We start from the raw sequence: 19,133 nt of genomic DNA on the forward strand, positions 1-19,133 counted from the left end.
ACAGGTACACGTGCAGAGGGAAAATAAAGTGAAGACCCAGGCAGAGTGACATCTACAAACCACAGAATGCTTGAGGCTACCAGAGTTCAGGAGACATGGACCACATTTTCCGTTACAACCCTCAGAAGGAACCTGCTTGCTAACGTCTTGATTTTAGCCTTCCGGCCCCTAGAACTTTGAAACAATCAATTTCTTTTGTTTAAGCTGCCTAGCTTTTTTGTGATACTTGGTTACAGTGGCCCTGGGGAACTTCAACAGCTCTGTGCTCTGGAGAGCCCTGCTGGGTGAGCCTGAGTTCTGAAGTGGGGATGCTGGGGGAAGCACACTGACTGAAGCCCCTGCCCTGACCAGGCACCAGAGTCGCCGTCTGCATTAGTTATTTTAAAACAAGAGGTCCTGTAAGGAACAGGGAACTACCAAGCCAGTACCAACCATTAGAGTTCAGGAAAGGTCAAAAGGAGGCGCCATGTATCCGGCCACCTCCCAGAATCCTCCTTGCTGGACTCCATCTTGGCTGAGCAGCGCACTGGCCGCCAGGAAGGGCCCTGAGTCAGGATGACGGGTCAGAGACAACCCGGAAATGAATCCCATCACCGCAGGGCCTGAGAGCTCCGTGTGGCAGGAGCAGTCCCCCTGGTTCTTCGTCCCTCAGCCTCCTGCTCTCTGCCTGGCCGCCTCTTCCCAGTAAAGCCTCTTGCTTTGTCAGCACGTGTGTCTCCTTGGGCAATTCGCTTCTGAGTGTTAGACCGGAGCCCCCTTTCAGGCCCTGGAAGGGGCCCTGCTTCCCGTACAGGGCAGTGGTAGCCACAGAACTCCACGCTGTCTGCAGGCTGAAGGAGCCTTCAGGTGACAGTTCTGAACAATGCTGGCTCAGGTTACTCCCCGAGACAATTCACTTAACACAGCAGTAGACCGTCCTTTCTTCTAATGACGTCCACGCACTTCACTGTGATGAAATACCCCGTCATGTGAAGCTACCCTGAGGCTGTGCCTGGAGACTGACAGAAAGAGAGGGCTGCGCACATGCTTCGCACACCCTGAATCTGAGGTGCCCTAGAAACAAGGGTATTTGTGGAGCTGGGGCTTAAGATAGGCTAGAGCTGTTCTGGAGCTTATGGCCACCACTCTAGCATTGTCGGTTTGAAAAACTTGTTTAAGGACATGAGGTTTTAAAATACATCGACAGTCCTGGCTTTGGAGAAGGAGGGAGATATCGCAAAGTGAGTATAAGGATTCTTTATTGTCACAATCTTGCTCCGGATAAACGCTAATGAGCAATTCTCTTAGGGTAGAAGAGAGATGAGGCTGGATTCACATAATTATAAATTGATGTTTGCTGGTGTGACATGTTTCTCTGTTATCTTTGGATTTTGTCCAGCTTTCAAAGGCAGGGATGTATCTTATTCATCTCTGTAATCTCATCACTAAGCAGAACGCCAATGCTGGGGACTGAATGTGTGTTTAGAGCTGGTGGTGTGGGTATATGAAATCAGCTTGCATAATCCTTTTGCGTCTTCCTGCAAGTTGTGGGTGTTAGTTATATTCTTCTTCCATCAATAGAACAGTGGGAGGGGAAGAATCCATTATCTCACTCAGACTAACAACCAAATTGTCATCAGAGTTTGAACTGCAAAATCTTTATTTCAGGTCAGAGACAGAAAGAAAGAAACAATTGGCTTTCTGCTGAACTCCAGGTAAGTACTCAGGGCTTGAGGTTAAATCAGGTCATTGTTGCATGGATATGGAAGGCATGATTAAAGCCTTTCAGTACTCTCTAGTTTTTGTTTTTGTATTATATATAAGTTTATGCCTATTAAGGAAATCACACAGTTTAGTGCAGGAAGGTCCAGACATTCACTGCCTGCTTGCAAATCATACTGTACAACCCTGAGATTCATGACAAGCAAGTAGCAGGTGCTCAGTAAATGTATTCGGACTGCAATCCCATGCTTTACAATAGAAACAGGTTCCCCAAAGGGAACAGGCCAGGTTTCCACTGAAAGGTCCTTCAGGAGGGGACAGCCATCTTTTAGACTGCATTCTTCTCATCTTCCCTTCTTCACCCTTCCCAGCCCTTCTTCCTTTTCCTGTGTATCTGTGAGCCTCCCACTCACGTCCCGGTCTGCAGCTCCAGCCCCAGGGAGGAAGCGCAGCAACGGGGCCCTGGGCAGCTCTGCCTGCTGGGTGCAGTGTTGGTGAGAGCTGCAGGGTCCTCTGTAGGGAGGCGACGCTCGCTGTGGAGTGACGAGGCTTGCTGTGCTTTTCCCGCTCTCCTTCCCTGTGAGGGCAGAAGCTCTCTGAGGGGCTCCCTCTCGGTACCCAGCTGCTCTAGACTGGGGTGGGGTGAAGCAGGAAGTCTTCCCTACCCTTTTCCACGTGGCCATCTTTGGTTTTTGAGCTCAGCTGGGTTTCTGCTGCTGCTTGATTGTAATCTAGAACTTTCTCAGAGCTATTTGGAAAACTCAGCAGTGGCTACAGGACTGGAAAAGGTCAGTTTTCATTCCAATCCCAAAGAAAGGCAATGCCAAAGAATGCTCAAACTACCGCACAATTGCACTCATCTCACATGCTAGTAAAGTAATGCTCAAAATTCTCCAAGCCAGGCTTCAGCAATATGTGAACCGTGAACTTCCTGATGTTCAAGCTGGTTTTAGAAAAGGCAGAGGAACCAGAGATCAAATTGCCAACATCCACTGGATCATGGAAAAAGCAAGAGAGTTCCAGAAAAACATCTATTTCTGCTTTATTGACTACGCCAAAGCCTTTGACTGTGTGGATCACAATAAACTGTGGAAAATTCTGAAAGAGATGGAAATACCAGAACACCTGATCTGCCTCTTGAGAAATCTGTATGCAGGTCAGGAAGCAACAGTTAGAACTGGACATGGAACAACAGACTGGTCCCAAATAGGAAAAGGAGTTCGTCGAGGCTGTATATTGTCACCCTATTTATTTAACTTCTATGCAGAGTACATCATGAGAAACGCTGGACTGGAAGAAACACAAGCTGGAATCAAGATTGCCGGGAGAAATATCAATAACCTCACATATGCAGATGACAACACCCTTATGGCAGAAAGTGAAGAGGAACTAAAAAGCCTCTTGATGAAAGTTAAAGTGGAGAGTGAAAAAGTTGGCTTAAAGCTCAGCATTCAGAAAATGAAGATCATGGCATCCGGTCCCACCACTTCATGGCAAATAGATGGGGAAACAGTGGAAACAGTGTCAGACTTAATTTTTCTGGGCTCCAAAATCACTACAGATGGTGACTGCAGCCATGAAATTAAAAGACGCTTACTCCTTGGAAGTAAAGTTATGACCAACCTAGATAGCATATTCAAAAGCAGAGACATTACTTTGCCAACAAAGGTTCGTCTAGTCAAGGCTATGGTTTTTCCTGTGGTCATGTATGGATGTGAGAGTTGGACTGTGAAGAAGGCTGAGTGCCGAAGAATTGATGCTTTTGAACTGTGGTGTTGGAGGAGACTCTTGAGAGTCCCTTGGACTGCAAGGAGATCCAGCCAGTCCATTCTGAAGGAGATCAGCCCTGGGATTTCTTTGGAAGGAATGATGCTAAAGCTGAAACTCCAGTACTTTGGCTACCTCATGCGAAGAGTTGACTCATTGGAAAAGACTGATGCTGGGAGGGATTGGGGGCAGGAGGAGAAGGGGACAATAGAGGATGAGATGGCTTGATGGCATCACTGACTTGATGGACGTGAGTCTGAGTGAACTCCGGGAGTTGGTGATGGACAGGGAGGCCTGGCGTGCTGCGATTCATGGGGTCTAAAAGAGTCGGACACGACTGAGCGATTGATCTGATCTGATCTGATCTGAGGGAGACAAACATTGGGACCTTCTGGCCCACCATCTTTTTGACATCTGTCCAAGATCTGGAAAAGATCTGTCTTGAAAAGATAGACCCTACTACTGTTGGAAGCATTCACCTCAGGAACATCCTTCCAGCTTGAGGAAAAAATGAGCCACACAGACCTACAGCCTAGCAACTTCCCTCAACAGTCTAGAGTTGAGAGATGCTCTAGCCAAGCTGGAATGAACTCTAACTCCTAATGTGATTCTGAAACTCAAGAGCACATCGTATCATATAGACTTTTCCAGAGTGTCAGCCCTGTCGGGTCACCCTGAGGCCCCCTATTGTCATATAAATCTTATAATTTGTTGTGGGGTTCTGGAGAGCAGAGACTATCCATCACTTTCTTGAACAAATGGCACCACACAGGCACCTCGTATAACTGATCCAACAAATATTTGCTTGATGACATAATGGCCTGTGAGGATTGGACCCTGCTAATAGCTTTGAGATTTAGGCAACTTTGAAAATGACACTGAATTAACTTTCTTGACACCTACTATATAGGATTTTGAAGTGAAGTGAAGTGAATTTGCTCAGTCGTGTCCAACTCTTTGTGACCCCATGGACAGTAGCCTGCACCAGGTTCCTCCATCCATGTGATTTTCTAGGCAAGAGTACTGGAGTGGGTTGCCATTTCCTTCTCCAGGGAATCTTCGTGACCCAGGGATCGAACCCAGGTCTCCTGCATTGTAGACAGATGCTTTACGGTCTGAACCACCAGGGAAGTGACATATAAGATTGTGGTAAACATCAAATGAGGACTGCCCTGATGGCTCAGTGGTAAGGAACCTGCCTGCCAATGCAAGAGATGTGGGTTCGATCCCTGGGTCAGGAAGATCCCCTGGAGAAGGAAATGGCAACCCATCCCGGTATACTTGCCTGGAGAATCCATGGACAGAGGAGCCTGGTGGGCTGCAGTCCATGAAGTCACAAAGAGTCAGACACGACTTAGTGACTAAACAACAGCAACCAAGGTCAAATGAGAGAGTGGTACCAAAGCCCCGGCACACACTGGGTACATAGGCACTGCAGGTCTCTCTATTTCTCTCTTCGTCCTTCCTGCCCTGTCTCAGGCCCTCCCTCCTACTGGCCATTTACCTGTCATTGCCACCTCAGCACTCAACACAGGACCCACAGTCTTCTCTTCTTTCCTCATCCTCCAATGCTTCCTTCTTCCTCAGCCTTTTCTCCCTTAGCCTCTCTCTTTACACCTCTATTCTGCCTTTCTTTTTACTTCACATTCAGCTCACCCTGTACCTGGCTCCTCTGCCTTTCTGAAGGTTTTATTTAAACACCTAGATCTTCTCGCCCACCGAAAGACAGGTGATGGAGACTGTGCTCCTGAGGTTTAAATACCAGTTCTCAACTGCCTGCAGGAAAAAGACTCCTTATGGAGCTTGTCTTCTGCTCCCCACTGAGACAAAAGGGCTCCCCAAGCCCATGCAAGCCGCCTGCTGAAATATTAATAGGAAAAGACAGAAAGGCGAGGGCACACACGTTGGGTGCGAGCCCAGCAGGTCTTCTGGAGCTCTGCTCTCTGCGGAGACCCACAGGACGGTTGACATTCAGCTTGCCTCCACCCAGAGATGCAGATGGCTGCCTAGCCTATTTCAGGGAGCAGACAGGGAAGGGGGTGGGAGAGACTGGCAGAAGAGAACCACAGTTCCTTCCCGTGGCAGCAAGATGCCAAATGCAAAGACAATTAAAAATGGATAAATTGAGGGAACACACACAGGGAGACAGTTTGAGCCTTATTAAAATGCATTGAAAAACTTTTTTTTTTTGTAAATAGCAGGAAAAATTAATCTGATTTGTTTTTAAGCTACAAAAAGTAAATATCTCTCAAGACTGGCCTCTCCTAATAGGGTCAGTAGGGGCATGGCTATTTAAAAATAAATCCAATAGGACTTCCAACACTATTTTCCTTAAAAAAGATGCCAATAAATTTGAATACTGCCAAGTTCCAGAAGAACAGATTGAATTACTCAGGATTAAAAATTCAAAAAAATTTTTTCCATTTTAATTTCTTTTGAATTGCAAAATCTTTATTTTTGATTTTTAAACTATTTTATTTTAATTTTTTATTTAAATTTATTTTTCATTTAAATTTAATTTTTAAATTTAGTTTAATTTCTTTTCCTAGACTACTCCAGGGTGGGGAGGGGTCACTGTCTTTTAATCGTTTCTTCTTTTGCTTCCCCCCACCACCCCAAGTGGTAGGCTCTAGTTGCAAGAGATACAAATACTTAGGTAGATTAAGTTAGAAATCACTTTGGGATTTCCCAGTAACAGCCCAAGATGGGAGCAGTGTCCATATGTGAAGATGGTACAACTATTAGCTCAGCGTAGTTTATTATTTTCTGATAGTGCACTCAGGGCTGGGCAAAGCCCGTCTTCTCAGTCTCATTCACACGAAGCCAATTTGTCTTCATTTAAAAAGTATGCTATTCTTTTCCTTTTGGTCCTTTCTTCACCATTATAAATGTACTGATTGCTGTTGTTTAGTGGCAAAGTTGTGTCCAACTCTCTTCCGACCCCATGGACTTTAGCCCACCAGGCACCTCTGTCCATGGAATTTCTCAGGCAAGAATCCTGAGTGGGTTACATCTCCTTTTTCAGGGGATCTTCTTGACCCAGGGATGGAACACACATCTTCTGCATTGGCAGGTGGATTCTTTGCCACTGCGCCACTAGGGAAGCCATAAAGTTTACTAGCTCACGTTTATCGTATAGTGCTTAAGAGCTTCGGAGAAGGCAATGGCAAAGAGCTTAAGCTCAAAAGCTGGATTTTCTTTTGGGTTCTCATCTATCCATCATTGTATTAGTTGAGTGACTTTGGGTGCATCACCTCATTTCTCTGAGCCTTGGCATATTCATCCATAAGATGGGGATGTTAACCCTTGCCCCCGATGACAGTGAGAGTAGCATGGCGTCAGCTTGTAAAACCCTGAGCAGGCTGAGTCTGGCAGGCATGTGAGGAGTCCATGTCATATTGACTAATATTATTTCTGCTGCTGGAAGAGCTTGTTTGACACCAGCATAATAACTTCTGATACTTTCATGGCATTTTGAAAATTTCAAAACACTTCCACTTTCATCACATCATGCGTCCTGTGAAGCTGATAGGGCAAGAACAACCTAATCTCCCTTAACACATTATGTTTAGACACTTACCCAAAATCATGCAGTTAGAAAACACTAGGTCAGGCTTGAAGGTCAGTGCTTTCTTAGTCCATTGCTACACTTATGAAATATTTATATTATGTTTAAAATGCAGTGAGTCCTTACAATGCACAAAGCACCGTTTGATGTGATTTACATCTATGATCTCATTTAATTCTTACAATACTTTGATTCAGGTCCTCTTATTTCTCCATTGTACAGATGAACAAACTGACATTTAAACATTAGTATCCAGTCTCTTAACATAGTCACTTAACATTTTAGGTAGAAACACTCAGAACTACTTTAAGCACATCTGAATTTTCCAGTGTGTAATCTTGAGGAATTTCTTTACATTTTTGCTACCTTCTCTGTAAATTGGGAATAATAATTCAAACCCACTTCCCAGAGTTGTGAGGATAAATTAAGACTTTCAAATGTCCTTTGGAAAAATAACACACAAGTACTAATTATTATAAATATGGCAGTAAGTCAGTTATACAGATATGTAGCTAAAATGACCACCAATGATGTGGGTATAATCATCTTTTTCCCTTTTAAAGTCCCATTTTGGCAATCTATGGACACAGATATGAGAAGAGCTGCCTAGGAGCACAACAGCTGTATCATTGCATTTATAACAACTGTGATTTCTTCAAGAAATGGCCAAATTAACAATATTAATGGCACCCCACTCCAGTACTCTTGCCTGGAAAATCCCATGGACGGAGGAGCCTGGTAGGCTGCAGTCCATGGGGTCGATAAGAGTCAGACACTACTGAGTGACTTCACTTTCACTTTTCACTTTCATGCTTTGGAGAAGGAAATGGCAACCCACGCCAGTGTTCTTGCCTGGAGAATCCCAGGGACGGGGGAGCCTGGTGGGCTGTCATCTCTGGGGTCGCACAGAGTCGGACATGACTGAAGCAACTTAACAGCAGCAGCAGCAGCATAGCTCAGATAATTTGACTTTCAATGCCTTAATTCTCCACAGCCAGATCTGAGTGGGTGCTGGTGTTTCCAGCTCATGGCTTCTGCACTGACGGCCAGTAAATTCTGGACATCACTCTTTATTGGAATTGAAGTAGTTCTAAATTCATGAATGGCATTTTAATATTTGTGCAGATAATCCACAGGGAATCAGCAACTGCAATTGATTTTGGCTGTTCATTCCTCAACTTGAAGTCCACTTAATGCAGTTGTTTGAGGAATGATGTCTGAGTAAACATCCGTGTGCACAGACCTGGGAGCCCCTTCACCGGTGTTGTTTACCTTCGTGTTTAAGGAAAAAAAAATCAAACAGTGGTGAATGAAAGACAAGACTACGAGCCACTGTATTGTCTTCTTCAAGAGCATCTCCAGGCTTGCAGGCTGCCATGTCTTCTGAAATGTGTTAGCATCCGTAGAGCCTGGGCTCTGCCCATCCAGTAAAGGATCCCTTCCTCTTCCTTTGTCTGTGGCTCCCCACTGCCTGAGTGCAGAGCAGAAGCCTGGTGTGGGCTCCTCTACTCGGCACCTTGCTGGGACTCCCGGCTCTGTGTTAGCACTGTGGCCTTGATCTTGATGAGTTCCCTGACTCTTCTCCTCATCTGTAAAATGGGGATATTAGTAGACAGTTTTGGATTAAAGACAACGAAGATGCTACAGGTAAAAGTGCATATAGAAAATCTGTATAAAAATTATTTCAGGGACCTCTCTGGTGGTTCAGTGGTTAAGAGTCCACCTTCCAAGGCAAGGGGTGTGAGTTCGATCCCTGGTTGGGAAAATAAGATCACACAGGCCACATGGGGCAGCCAAATAGTAAAAAAAATAAAATAAAAAAAATAAATCACTGATGCTCAGTGAGTTCTCTACCATTGACACTCATATTATGAAGTTCTAAACCACAGGCCTTTAGGGAAAGGGTCATGGAAGGTGGGATGATTTAAAGTGTAGAGTGCTTTACACTCATTATTTTACTTTATCCTCACATGCATTATTTTGTGTTATCCATGAAGTGGGTGCTGTCATCTTTATCTACTCCATAGAGCCTGTAGAGAGTATAAGTCACGAGTCTGGAGTGCTCCCACCTAGTTGGTAGATGAAGGATTCAGACTTTGAACGCTGTGTTCTTTGTTGAAGAAAACACCAGATTTGGCGTGACTTTTGTTCACATGACCATGGAGAAGGTAATATTGCCTGAACCTTATCCTTGCACTAGGCCTGTGCTAAGCCGTTCCATACCAGCTCTTCATGTTCATAATAACACTCTCCCCATTTTATGTGCAAGTGATCTGTGAGGTTATAACTGCAGGTCAACAGGTACCTGGCAGAGTCAGGATTTGGCCCCAGGCAACCTGGTTCAAGACTCTCTGCTTTCTGTTCTGCACAGGATTAACCGAGGCCACCCTCAAGCAGGACACTTCTCTGCCCTGGGCCCCCAGCTTGTTAATTGGCAAGTGAGGAAGTCATTTGGACAAAGCATGAAGCCCTTTCCTTGAGTCTGTCCAACAGAGCACATCAATGCAGTCACAATAAACAATCGCATCAGGGCATCTCCTGCAGGTCAGGCCCACCCTCACCATTCAGTCCATGAGTAACAGGGGCTGGGTGCCTTTTCTTTTCTTTCTGAGCTGCTGACATGAAGCTGAGGTTTACTGGGTTCTAGAGAAACGTGGTATCTCTATGGTAGGACCTTTCTGTCCTCTGAGGTGATTCCTCCTTGTTCTCCTTGTAATTTTCTCCCCAAATTTGAACTTCCTTTCACTATAATCAGAGTCAAGATACAGGTGGCAAAAGGATGGCTTATTGCTGGGGCTGTGATCCTGGTTCCAAGTGCATAGCTGTAGTAGATGTGGTTGGCACTCAACAGAACCTGGGCATTGGTTTCTAGTTCTGTACAGTGAAATAGGCCAAACTGAAGCTCTCCAAACTTCCCCTCGAGGAAATGAAATTGTTCGCACATGTGTCCTTACACATGTTGTAATGTTAGCTAGTCATGCCACCCTCACGATTGGTGGTCCCTGTCTTATCCCCGTTTGCTTCACCAGTCTGAACCCTGCAAAATCCAAGTGGATCATGGTGGATCATTCAAATATAACCAAATGTTAGTGCCAATGGCAACTCTATACCAATGTGGTAACTTTCCTAGAGCCAACTAACACAGTATACTACTCAGCCATTAAAAAGAACAAAATAGGGCCATTTCCAGCAACACGGAAGCAACTGGAAATAATCACACAGAGTGAAGTAAGCCAGACAAAGACAAATACAATATGACGGCACTTACATGTGGAATCTAAAATATGCCACAAACAAACCTATTATAAAGCAGAAGCATACTCACAGACGTAGAGAAAGGATTTGCGGTTGCGGAGGAGACGGGGTGGGGGAGGGGTGGACTGGGAGCTGGGGTTAGCAGATGCAAACTGTCACACATGGAACGGATGGACAGCAAGGTTCTACTGTGCAGCACAGGGAACTGTAGTCAGTGTTCTGGGATAAACTGTAATGGAAAACAGTGTAAGAAAGAATGTACATGTACGTATAACTGAGTCACTGCTGTGGAGAAGGCAATGGCACCCCACTCCAGTACTCTTGCCTGGAAAATCCCGTGGATGGAGGAGCCTGGAAGGCTGCAGTCCATGGGGTCGCTGGGGGTCGGACAGGACTGAGCGACTTCACTTTCACTTTCCACTTTCATGCATTGGAGAAGGAAATGGCAACCCACTCCAGTGTTCTTGCCTGGAGAATCCCAGGGACAGGGGAGCCTGGTGGGCTGCCATCTATGGGGTCGCACAGAGTCGGACACGACTGAAGCGACTTAGCAGCAGCAGCAGAGTCACTGCTGTACAGCAGAAATTAATACAAAACTATAAATCAAATATACTTCAATTAATTAAAAAAGCCCACACAGACTTAGGTACATGGTATGATGCTGCTAATTAACTAATTGTCCATACTCATCAAGAAGTATGATTAGGAGCGGTTCACATTCACAAGGGACAAGTAGAAACACACATTCACGGTCTAGTGACAGCACCATGAACTCTTCTGTTCTCTGCCATAATATATTCCAAAAGGGCCTTGACTGTCTGGACGATTCAGAGCATCACATTAGTCTACAAAATCGATGACATCATGTTATTTGACCTGATAATCATTAAGTAGCAAGTACGTTGGATGCCTTGAAAAGACATAGGCACTGCGGAAGGTGGGTGATAAGCCTTACAAAGATTCAAGGCCTGCCACATTGGAGATTTTAGGGACTGAGTGTTCTGTAATATGCCAGGATGTCTCTTTCACAGGAAAGGGCAAGTTATTTCACCTTGCTCCTTCTACCACAAAGAGCGAGGTACAGCACTTAATAGCATTCTTTGGATTTTGGAGCCAATCCATTTCATACATGGGAATTCTGGCACAACTGGCTCACCAGGTGACTCAGAAGTCTTTTAGCTTTGACTGGAGATGGAGCTGAGACTCATGTGGAATCTCTGGCAGAACCCAGTAGGAGAGTCACAGAGTCTTGTTCTGGAACAAGGCTCTGCCATCTGCAGCAGAGCACTACATATCATTCTAAAATCTCTCTGATGTGCTTCTGGGCCCTGATTGAAATTGATCCCCTGACTGTGAATTATCAACTGACCATGTGACCAGAGCGGTAGATTCAGCGATGTGTCCTGTCAAACCCACCGTGGTGTAAGAATGAGAAATTCCAGCAGCAATCCATCAGTACATAGAAGTGGTGCATCCAGGATCAGGTTCGAGAAGGCCTAGAGGGATCAAAGATGCAAATGTCACTTATTATATGTCACCTTTCCCTCAACTCACACCAGACCCGCAAGGTGGGGACTCCACAGGATCAGCTGGTGGCAGAAGAAAAAGCCCCAGTTCAGTTCATGAACGGACTGGCTTTGTGTATGTGAAGCATGAATCATACAGAGACTGCTGCTTCACTACAGCCTTGCTCAGGAGTGCCCTTAAAAGAGAGTGCTACATAACGATCTTTCCAATGTACTATATTTGAAGGAAATGAGAGGAAGAAGGAAAAGGAGAAGCAGAGAGAGAGAAACACACACACACACACACACACACACGTTGAAAACACATGAAAATCTTAAAACGTTACTGAAAAGTTAGACAAATCGCCCAGTGGCCTATATATGCAACGGTACTGCTGTTCTGTAAGGACAATGGGCAGAGCTTTGGGCTTTGAACCCTGTTATCCATTTTGTGTGGAGAGAAACAGTTTGGAGCAAGGGTATATACAGACTTACGCAGTGAATATCTTAGTTGGTCAGAGATGAAGTTTGAAAGTGCAAGGTTGGACACCTGCGGACAGAGTCCTAGAAAGAATAATATAGATAATCCCAAGAAAGTGGGGAAAATATGTTTCACGTGTCATCGCCTATTAGAAAACATACATGGTGGAAGAGGATTAAACTTCCAAGCAGACGAGCTAATACAGTCAGTAGGTGTGAAGCAGCCTCTATCATCAAGGACTCCAGTAACCAGATTAGTCCTGATGGCAGAGATGGAGGCAATTCATGGGTTCACCAAGGCTGATGTAGCTATTACTACCGCTGAATGTCCAACCTTCCAGCAACAGAAAACCTGAGACTGTGTCATCTTTAATAGAGACCAACAAGTTGGCAAATTGACAGACTGGACCGCTTTCATCTTGAAAAGGCCAGTAATTCATGTTTACTGGGATTGATAATAATCTAGATTTGCCTTTGCCTGTCTGCCATGCCTTAGACAGTGCCACTATCCAAGACCTCATAGAGTATCTGACTTACCAATGTGGAATCTCCTGTGACATTCCTTGGATTCACTTTACAGCAAAGGAGATGGGGCTGGCTGCATATGGTTATGGCATTCTTGGGTCTTACCTCATACCATACCATCCAAAAGCTTATAGCCTAAATAGAGCAAAGGAAATAAACTCTTGCTATTATAGCTGGATCATAAGTATTGGGAAGACCTCATGCAAAGATGGAGTGCTAACAGCATGTACTTATCCCGTTAAGCATTACATATTGTCTTTCAAATAGTTATTATGGAATATATGGCTCTGAAAACCAAAAAAGTGGAAGTGGTAAAGGCACATTTTGACTCCCTATAACCCAAGGACTTTTTTGAAAACCTTTTCTGCAAATTTGAGCTCTGAGGTTTCAGATTGCTAAGGGGGCTCCTTCCATCTGTAGACTGCTAAAGTACTTCTAATCTAAAGCTGTGGTTGTCATCTGCTCACTTTGGGATCCTCAAGCCGGGTGACCATCAACAAAATAAAGGAGTAACCATAATGGCTAATCATGAAGTGGTAGGATTGCTCATAGATAATTAAGGTAAGGAGAATACACCTAACATAGAGACAATCCCCATAGGTATCTCTTGCTGCTTTCATGCCCATTTGTAAATTCAAATTGACAATTAGATTAATGACATCCTAATAGTAGCAAGTAATCAAGATTTCAGACCCTCTAGGGCTAAGAAGGAGAAGGCACTGGTGACCCACTCTGGTACTCTTGCCTGGAAAATCCCATGGACAGAGCAGCCTGGTAGGCTGCAGTCCATGGGGTCGCTAAGAGTTGGACATGACTGAGCGACTTCACTCTCACTTTTTATTTTCATGCATTGGAGAAGGAAATGGCAACCCACTCCAGTGTCCTTGCCTGGAGAATCCCAGGGACAGGGGAGCCTGGTGGGCTGCTGTCTATCGTGTTGCACAGAGTCGGACACGACTGAAGCGACTTAGCAGCAGCAGCAGCAGGGCTAAGAAAGAGCTTCCCTGGTGCTTGGCTGGTGAAGAATCCACCTGCAATGCAGGGCACCTGGTTTCAATCCCTGGGTTGGGAAGATCCCCTGGAGAAGGGAAAGGCTACTCACTCCAGTATTCTGGCCTGGAGAATTCCATGGACTGTATAGGGTTAAGCATTTGTGGCAACTCATCAGACAAGCCCCTAGTAGAAGCACTGGCCCAAGGGGAGGGAAATCTCCTGGGTTTTAGAGTTTAGGGATGATGACAATTTCCGTTATGCCTCAGCAGCAGGTGGAGATATAGTTCATCTTGGAAATTTTTCCAAGAAATCGAGACCAATGAGAATCCTGAGAAACTATACTCAGAAGGAGTAAACTTAACATAAGAATCATGAATCCAAGTGGTGCAAGGGGTGAACTATAGTGGATGCTTTTTCTTTGCCTAGATTTAAAAAAGTCAACCAGTACACTCATGGCGGCCTGAGAATACTGCACAGATATTCTCTTTTTAGGAGAATTGCCAAAGGATCACCTCACCTTGGAGGCTCTCTCTCCTTCCCTCTTCTGAGACAAAAGGCTCACTGGCATAGTGTTATAAAAGGTCAGCCAGCCCACTTGCCTCAAGGTGGGACTAACAACAGGATGCAATTTGTTCTCCGGAGCTTCCCTGTGGCGTCTGAATGATGAGACATCTAGATGAGACCGTTTGCTCTCCCTGCCTCATCTGTGCTCGTTTCGCTTGAGAATGTGCTGTTGTTTACCCGCTCAGTCGTGTCTGACTCTTTGTGACCCCATGGACTGCAGCACGCCAGGCCTCCCTGTCCATCACCATTTCCCAGAGCTTGCTCAAACTCATGTCCATTGAGTCGGTGATGTCATCCAACCATCTCGTCCTCTGTCGTACCCTTCTTTTCCCGCCTTCAGTCTTTCCCAGCATCAGGGTCTTTTCCAGTGAGTCAGTTCTTTGTATCAGGTGGCCAAAGTATTGGAGCTTCAGCTTCACCATCAGTCCTTTCAGTGAATATTCAGGTTTGATATTCTTTAGGACTGACTGGTTTTTCCAGTGGGCATGTATGGATGTGAGAGTTGGACTGTGGAAAAGGCTGAGCACTGAAGAACTGATGCTTTTGAACTGTGGTGTTGGAGAAGACTCTTGAGAGTCCCTTGGACTGCAAGGAGATCCAACCAGTCCATCCTAAATGAGATCAGTCCTGGGTGTTCATTGGAAAGACTGATGCTGAAGCTGAAACTCCAATACTTTGGCCACCTCATGCGGACAGCTGACTCATTTGAAAAGACCCTGACGCTGGAAAGATTGAGAGCAGGAGGAGCAGGGGACGACAGAGGATGAGATGGCTGGATGGCATCACTAAGTCAATGGACATGAGTTTGGGTAAACTCCAGGAGCTAGTGATGGACAGGGAGGCCTGGCATGCTGTGGTTCATGGGGTTGCAGAGAGTCGGACATGACTGAGCAACTGAACTGAGCTGAGGACTGACTGGTTTGATCTCCTTGATGTCCAAGGGACTCTCAAGAATCTTGTCCAGCACCACAGTTTGAAGGCATCAGTTCTTCAGCACTCAGCATTTTTTATTGTCCAGCTCTCACATGACTACTGGAAAAACCATAGCTTTGACTAGATGGACCTTTGTTGGCAAAGTAATATCTCTGCTTTTTAATATGCTGTCTAGGTTGGTCATAACTTTTCCTCCAAGGAGCAAGTGTCTTCTAATTTCATGGCTGCAATAACCATCTTCAGTGATTTTGGAGCCCAGAAAAATTAAGTCTCTCACTGTTCCCACTGTTTCCCCATCTATTTGCCATGAAATGATGGGACTGGATGCCATGATCTTTGTTTTTTGAATGTTGAGCTTTAAGCCAGCATTTTCACTCTTCTCTTTCACCTTCATCAAGAGGCTCTTTAGTTCTTCTTCACTTTCTGCCATAAGGGTGGTGTCATCTGCATATCTGAGGTTACTGATATTTCTTCTGGCAATCTTGATTCCAGTTTGTGCTTCATCCAGCCCAGCATTTTACTTGATGTACTCTGCATATAAATTAAAGGAGCCTTGACGTGCTCCTTTCCCAGTTTGGAACCAGTCCATTGTTCCATGTCCAGTTCTCACTGTTGCTTCTTGACCTGCATACAGATTTCTCAGGAGGCAGGTGAGATGGTCTGGTATTTCCATCTCTTGAAGAATTTTCCACAGTTGTGATCTACACAGTCAAAGGCTTTAGTATAGTCAATGAAGCAGAAGTAGATGTTTTTCTGGAACTCCCTAGCTTTTTCTATAATCCAACAGATGTTGGCAATTTGATCTCTGGTTCCTCTGCCTTTTCTAAATCCAGCTCGAACATCTGGAAGTTCATGGTTCACAAACTGTTGAAGCCTAGTTTGAAGAATTGTGAGTGTTACTTTACTAGCAGGTGAAATGAGTGCAATTGTTCAGTAATTTGAACTTTCTTTGGCATTGCCCTTCTTTGGGATTGGAATGAAAACTGTCCTTTTCCAGTCCTTTGGCCACTGCTGAGCTTTCCAAATTTGCTGACATATTGAGTGCAGCACTTTCACAGCATCATCTTTTAGGATTTGAAGTAGCTCAACTGGAATTCCATCACCTCCACTAGCTTTGTTCATAATGATGCTTCCTCAGGCCCACTTGGCTTTGCATTCCAGGATGTCTGGCTCTAGGTGAGTGAGCACACCATCGTAATTATCTGGGTCATGAAGATCTTTTTTTGTATAATTCTTCTGTGTTTTCTTGTCACCTCTTCTTAATATCCTCTGCTTCTGTTAGGTCCATACCATTTCTGTCCTTTATTGTACTTATCATTGCATGAACTTTTCCCTTGGTAGCTTTAATTTTCTTGAAGTGATCTCTAGCCTTTCCCATTATATTGTTTTCCTCTATTTCTTTGCATTGTTCACTTAAAAAAGCTTTCTTATCTCTCCTTGCTGTTCTGTGGAAATCTGCATTCAGATGCTTATATCTTTCCTTTTCTCCTTTGCCCTCACTTCTATTATTTTCTTAGCTAATTTTTAGGTCTCAGACAACCATTTTGCCTTTTTGCATTTCTTTTTCCTGGGGATGGTTTTGATCACCACCTCATCAATGTTACTAACCTCTGTCCAAAGTTCTTCAGGCAGTCTATCATATCTAATCCCTTGGATCTATTTGTCATTTCCACTGTATAATCATAAGGGATTTGATTTAGGTCATATTTGAATGGTCTAGTGATTTTCCCTACTTTCTTCAATTTAAGCCTGAATTTAGCAATAAGGAGTTCATGATCTGAGCCACAGTCTGCTCCCTGTCCTGAAAATACTTCTTGAATAAATCACTTGAATATATTTTTGGGGGACCCTAACACATCCTATTGCAGAAGGAAATGGCAACCCACTCTAGTGTTCTTGCCTGGAGAATCCCAGGGATGGGGAAGCCTGGTGGGCTGCTGTCTATGGGGTCGCACAGAATCGGACACGACTGAAGCGACTTAGCAGCAGCAGCAGCACGTCCTATAACTTTCACTCCTTGTTCATTGTATTGGGCTGGCCAAAGTGTGTGTGTGTGTGTGTGTGTGTGTGTGTGTGTGTGTGTGTTTTCTCATAAGGTGGCTCTAGAAGCACTTAGTTGTCTTTAACTCCATTTGACATGACTTTGTTAGATTATATTATGACAGCCTCATATCAACATGCATTTAAAAAAAAACTTATCAAAATTAGTTAATTTTTGTGTAGCCATTTTAATATTGAAGATGGAAGTAAAAAGCAACGTTTTGGCATAGTACACTTTCTTCAAGAAAAGTACAAGTTCAACTGAAACTGTAACCCACCCCTCCCCCTCCACCTGACAGATTTGTGCAGAAGAGTGGAGAAGGTGCTATGACTGATCGAACATGTCAAAAGTAGTTTGTGATGTTTCATGCTGGAGATTTCTTTGAATGATGCTCCACAGTGGGGTGGACCATTTGGAGTTGATAGCGATCAAATGGAGACATTAACTGAGAACAGTCAACGTTCTGCCATGTGCATATATTCAAAATATCCAAATCAGGCATTAAAAATCATTTGTACCAGCTTGATTATATTAATCACTTTGATGTTTGGTTCCATATAAGTTATGCAAAAAAATCTTCTTGACCATGTTTCTACATATGATTCCCTACTTAAAGGTAATGAAAATGTTCCATTTTTAAAACAAGCTGTGATGGGTGATGAAAAGTGGGTATTGTACAATACTGTGGAATGGAAGAGACCATGGGGTAAGCAAAATGAATCGTAACCAATCACACCAAAGTCCAGTCTTCATCCTAATCAAGTGATGTTCTGTGTATGGTTGAATTGGAAGGCAGTCTCTTATTATGAATTTATTCTGGAAAACCAAAAAATTAATCCCAAAAAGTATTGCTCCCAATTGAAGGCAGCATTCAATGCAAAGCACCCAGAATTTGTCAAAGGAAAACATATAATTTTCCATCAGGATAAGACAAGACCACATGTTTCTTTGATTACCAGGAAAAAACTGTTACAACCTGGCTGAGAAGTTCTGATTCATCTGCCATATTCACCAGACATTGCACCTTCAGACAGACATTGCACATTTGGATGTCCATTTATTTTGGCCTTTACAAAATTCTTTTAATGGAAAGACAATCAATTCCCTGAAAGACTGTAAAAGGCATCTGGAATATTTCTTTGCTCAAAAAGACAAAAAGTTTTGGGAAGATGAAATTATGAAGTTGCCTGGAAAATGGCAGAAAGTATTGGAACAAAATGGTGAATATGCTGTTCAATAAAGTTCTTGGTAAAAATGAAAAATGTGTCTTTTATTTTTACTTAAAAATCAAAGGAAATATTTGGCTAATCAAATACAAAAGAATGGGAACTCTTTGTGCTAAAATATAAGGGGAAAAGTAAAGCATGATATGGTCATAATAAATTTTCCATCTTTTCACTTTTACAAACTCCCAAACTGAGGCCTCTTGACACCCACCTCTAAACTCATTTCCTTACTAGTCTCTCAGAACAACCTGGTTTAATTCTAGAATGGCTTAAGGAGGGATAGTTAAGAAGCTACTAAGGCATGCCATCATATTTCACATTTTGAGGGTTCCTCACCTTCTACTTCAAATCACTGTATCTGAGTCTCACCGCTCAAACTTAAGTTCCTGCTTTTCTACCTTGCCTGGTACTTATGTTCCCTCAAGACTGAGAAGTGCCATAGTTTAGATGAGTCCTGCTTGCTTCCACAGCCCTGGCTTTGAATCCTATTTGAGCTGTGATGTCTGTCTTCATGACACACAGCTGCACTGATGCTAACTGCTGTGTGCCTGGATCTCTCGTTTCACCTCCTCTGA

At 44.0% G+C, this 19,133-nt stretch overlaps 1 long non-coding RNA gene across 1 annotated transcript in view; it reads left to right on the forward strand.

Moving 5' to 3' along the window:
• Positions 1-645: 645 nt before the first annotated feature.
• Positions 646-19,133, forward strand: part of LOC139180639 (uncharacterized) — a 32,630-nt gene continuing 14,142 nt past the window's right edge. Inside the window, exons 1-2 of the long non-coding RNA XR_011564872.1 lie at positions 646-1,220; positions 1,648-1,694. This is a non-coding gene — a long non-coding RNA (uncharacterized lncRNA). The remainder of the gene's footprint in view (positions 1,221-1,647; positions 1,695-19,133) is intronic.

Source organism: Bos indicus, chromosome 29 (assembly GCF_029378745.1).
Source record: "Bos indicus isolate NIAB-ARS_2022 breed Sahiwal x Tharparkar chromosome 29, NIAB-ARS_B.indTharparkar_mat_pri_1.0, whole genome shotgun sequence".
NCBI lineage: Eukaryota > Metazoa > Chordata > Mammalia > Artiodactyla > Bovidae > Bos > Bos indicus.